Raw genomic sequence first — 4712 nt, forward strand, 5'->3', positions numbered from 1 at the left:
ATAATAAAAGCCAATGCCTGAGACATCTTATTTTAACTTAAAATGAAGTCATGTGCCTTCATTCACCACTCTTCTAACGTACAGCCAAACCCTTCTCTTAGGAGAACACTGCTGAGGGAACACCATGTCAGCGTTCTTATGTAAGCTGTCCTCCAAATGCATTACGTACAATTTCTAGCTCAAATTCTTTACCATGGAAGAGGCATTTAGAGATACTTACAGTGCAATCTGAGTGCAAAAACCTTCTAGACCTTTATAACTCTTTTCTGGTCTTCCAGTTGCCTCGCCCACATAATTCCATAGCATTTTTTAGTGACCACCACTTATCCATCCATTCCAAAGCACTCAACTTCATCTTCATAGAAAGATGGACCCTCTTCATGTTCACACTCTTACATCCCCAATGGACATAATACTTAAACACATATAAGTATGTAATTATAATAACCAATACAACCAGCCATCAGCAGATTTGGGAGAAAATGACTCAACCTACAGAAAAGGACAGGGGTACGTTTGATTCACCAGCTCTGCAAGCATTCAGGCTGTCATGGGCTTCAGTCAGTAGTTCTTACCCATGGAATCTATCAAGCCCAGCAAGTTGGTTAAAAGTAATGTGGGGGCAGCTGTCGGGATCTCTGTTCATCACGAGCCACACCTACACTTAAGCAACCATGTCTAAGGGACCTGCAGCTAGCACTGATCTCAGCACCAGTTATTCTTGTGTGGGTATCTTCCAGCATGGAAAAGTGGAAATTATTGCCAATAATCAGGGAAACCGAACCACCCCAAGTTATGTCGCTTTTACTGATACCGAACGATCGATTGTGATGCCGCAAAGAATCAAGTTTCAATGAACCCCACCAACACGATTTTTTATGCCAAATGCCAGATTGGACACAGATTTGAGGATGCTGTTGTCCAATCCGATATGAAGCATTGGCCCTTCATGGTGGTGAATGATACTGGCAGGCCCAAGGTCCAAGGAGAATACAAGGGAGAGACAAAGAGTTTCTATTTGGAAGAAACGTCATCTATGGCTTTGACAAAGATGGAGGAAACTGCAGAAGCCCACCTTGGGAAGACGGTGACCAATGCTGTTGTCACAGTACCTGCTTACTGCAGTGACTCTCAGCGTCAGGCTACCGGAGATCCTGAAACTATTGCTCTAAATGGACTTAGAGTCATCCATGAACCAACTGCTACTGCTGCCACTGCTTACAGCTTAGACAAAAACGTTGTATCTGTAACAGATGTGCCGATCTTTGACTTGAGAGGTGTCGATTGACTTTTGATGTGTCAATTCTCACAATTGAACATGGAATCTTTGAGGTCAAATCTACAGCTGGGGACACCCACGTAGGTGGAGAAGACTTTGACAACTGAATGGTCAACCATTTTATTGCAGAGTTCAAGCACAAGCATAAGAAGGACATCAGTGAGAAGAGGGCTGGCCCTCGCCTCCATACTGCTTGTGAACATGGTAAGCATACTCTCTTCCAGCATTCAGGCCACTATTGAGATTGATCCGCTCTAGGAAGGAATAGACTTCTATACCTCTATCACTCGTGCCTGATTTGAAGAATTGAGGGCTGACCTTTTCCGTGGTACCCTGGGCCTTGTAGAGAAAGCCCTTTGGGATGCCAAACTCGACAAGGCCCAGATCCATGATATTGTCCTGGTGGGTGGTTCTACCCATATTCCCAAGATTCAGAACCTCCTACGGAACTACTTCAATGGAAAAGAGTTGAATAAGAGCATCAACCCTGATGAAGCTGTTGCTTATGGCGCAGCTGTCCAGGCAGCCATCCTTTCTGGAGACAGATGTGAAAGTGTTCAAGATTTGCTGCTGTTGGTTGTCACTCTTCTTTCCCTTGACATTGACACTGCTGGTGGAGTCATGACTGTCCTCATCAACCACAATACTACCATCCCTACCCAGTAGACACAGACCTTCACTACCTGCTCTGAGCACCAGCCCAGTGCACTCATTCAGATTTATGAAGGTGACCGGGCCATGACCAAGGGTAACAATTTCCTTGGCAAGTTTGAGCTCATGGGGCATACTTCCTGCACCGTGTGATGTTCCTCAGACTGAAGTCACTTTTGACACTGATGCCAATGGTATCCTCAGTGTCTCTGCTGTGGATAAAAGTACAGGAAAAGAGAACAAGATTACCGTCACTAATGGCAAGGGTCATCTGAGCACAGAAGACATAAAGAGCATGGTCCAGGAAGCTGAGAAGCACACAGATGAAGATGAGAAACAGAGGGACAAGGTATCTTCCAAGAATTCATTTGAATCCTATGCATTCAGCATGAAAGCAACTGTTGAAACTGTTGAAGATGAAAAACTCCAAGGCAAGATCAATGTTGAGGACAGAGAAGTCTTGACAAGTGCAATGAAATCATCAACTGGCTTGATAAGAAGCAGGCTGCAGAGAAGGAAGAATTTGAACATCAGCAGGAAGAGCTGGAAAAAGTCTGCAATCCCATCATTACCAAGCTGTTCCAGAGTGTGGGGCGCATGCCAGGAGGGATGCGTGGGGGCTTCCCTGTGGTAGAGCGCCCCCTTCTGGTGGTTCCTCTTCTGGGCCAACCGCCAAAGAGGTTGATTAAGCCAATCTTGAGCATAGATTTAGCATTGTCCCCCACAAAATATGGAAGGACTTAAATTTGTAGCAAATTCCAAAGCAGTTTTCAAGTTGAGCTGCTATATACTGGGGGTGCCAAAAAAAAGTACCTGCAAATTTAAGAGATGTTATCTATGTATTATTTTTCAAAATTGAATTGAATTATGGTACCAATATGTTGTATGACATTCATTCAAAAGATGGCGTTAATGAAATGAATGCAAGGGTCATTCATTGTATTACAATCTGAATACGGTTTTTTCCTTTCTTAAAATGTGTATACATTTTTTTTGGCACCCTCTGCAGTATATAAATTGGGCATTTTTGGTACTTGAATATGGAATATGTGCACAGGGAAAGGAAATAACGATGCACTTTATAAACACTGTAATGTAAAGTGAAAAATGCAATGTCTTAAATAAAACTACTTAAAATTGGCATAAAAAGGTAATTTTTACTATTTCTGACAACCCTCTTTCTATGCCATCGTATTAGTTTTCTATTCTTACTGTAACAAATTACCACAACCTTAGCAGCTGAACGTGACACTCACATTTACCTCACAATTCTCTAGTCAGAAGTCCAGACGGCTCAACTGTGTTCTCCCCTTACCGGCTCACAAGGCCAAAATCAAGGCCAGCTGGGCTCTTATCCACAAGCTCTAGGGAAGAATCAGCTTCCACGCTCATTCAGGTTGTTGACCAAACGCAGTTCCTTTCGGTTGTAGGTCTGAGGCCCACATTTCCTTGCTGGTTGTCAGCTAGGGACTACTCTCAGCTACTAACAGCTGTTTATATTCCGTGGCGTGTGGCCTCCCCCATTTTAAAACCGGCCATAGTGTGTCAAATGCCCTTTGTGCTTCAAATCTATGACTTCTCCTTCTGCTACCAGAAGAGAAAACTCTACTTTTAAAAGGGAATCGTGGGCTGGCCCGGTGGCTCAGGTGGTTAGAGCTCCATGCTCCTAACTCCAAAGGCCACCGGTTCGATTCCCACATGGGCCAGTGGGCTCTCAACCACAAGGTTGCCAGTTCGATTCCTCGAGTCCCGCAAGGGATGATGGGCAGCGCCTCCTGCAACTAAGATTGAACACAGCACCTTGAGCTGAGCTGCCGCTGAGCTCCCGGATGGCTCAGTTGGTTGGAGGGCGTCCTCTCAACCACAAGGTTGCCGGTTCGACTCCCACAAGGGATGGTGGGCTGTGCCCCCTGCAACCAGCAATGGCAACTGGACCTGGAGCTGAGCTGTGCCCTCCACAACTAAGACTGAAAGGACAACAACTTGACTTGGAAAAAGTCCTGGAAGTACCCACTGTTCCCCAATAAAGTCCTGTTACCTTTCCCCAATAAAATCTTTAAAAAATAAATAAGTAAATAAAAGGGAATCATGTGATTAGGTCAGGCCCATCTAGATAAGCCTACCAAAGTCATCTGTGCCATATAACAAAGCATCATCATGGCAATGATAACTCACCATATCAATAGTTTCCAGAGATTAGAGCAGTGGAATCTTGGGAGCCATTTTTAGAATTCTGCCTACCATAGTCATTAAATGGGGACAGGCGAAAAGAACTTTCCAGGCTAAATGAAGCACATAAGCAACGACACAGGGGAATGACAGGGTATCAGATGAACTGTAACACCCCCCACCCCCGCCAAGTCCCAGCTGTGGCCTCCTCTACTTCTAATGTCCCCACTAAAAATGGACAAGAGACGGTGAGGGAATATGTGAAATTAAATTATGCTAAGATATCTAAATAACATTTCCTTCAGTTGCTTCCTAATTATTAGTTTAAGAAATGAGTCAAGATTCTAAGGAAGTGTCATCACATTCTTTCCCCAGAGAGCAAGAGCAAAGACTTTTCTATTGACAAAGAAGAATATTATGATGTCAAAATGCACCCATTTCCCAGCCATTCAAGAAGAAAATTTAAAGGAGAATTCCCAAAGCTAACTGGTAAAACTGACATGGTGAAAAATTGCAGTGTAAATGAGTACAACTCCTTAGGGATACAAATTTGCGATAGACTAAAAGGGATAAAAAATATTCATACCCTTTGACCTCACTTTCAGGACTTTAT

The 4712-nt window shown here is 43.8% G+C and overlaps 1 pseudogene across 1 annotated transcript; it reads left to right on the plus strand.

Annotated features, from left to right (window-relative positions):
- The first annotated feature begins 674 nt into the window (after nucleotides 1–674).
- LOC308507579 (heat shock cognate 71 kDa protein-like) lies at nucleotides 675–2619 on the plus strand (annotated as a pseudogene). Its single transcript has one exon. The product of its transcript is annotated as a heat shock cognate 71 kDa protein-like (transcript).
- Nucleotides 2620–4712: the final 2093 nt, after the last annotated feature.

The sequence above is a fragment of the Rhinolophus hipposideros genome, assembly GCF_964194185.1.
Source record: "Rhinolophus hipposideros genome assembly, chromosome: 14".
Taxonomy (NCBI): Eukaryota; Metazoa; Chordata; class Mammalia; order Chiroptera; family Rhinolophidae; genus Rhinolophus; species Rhinolophus hipposideros.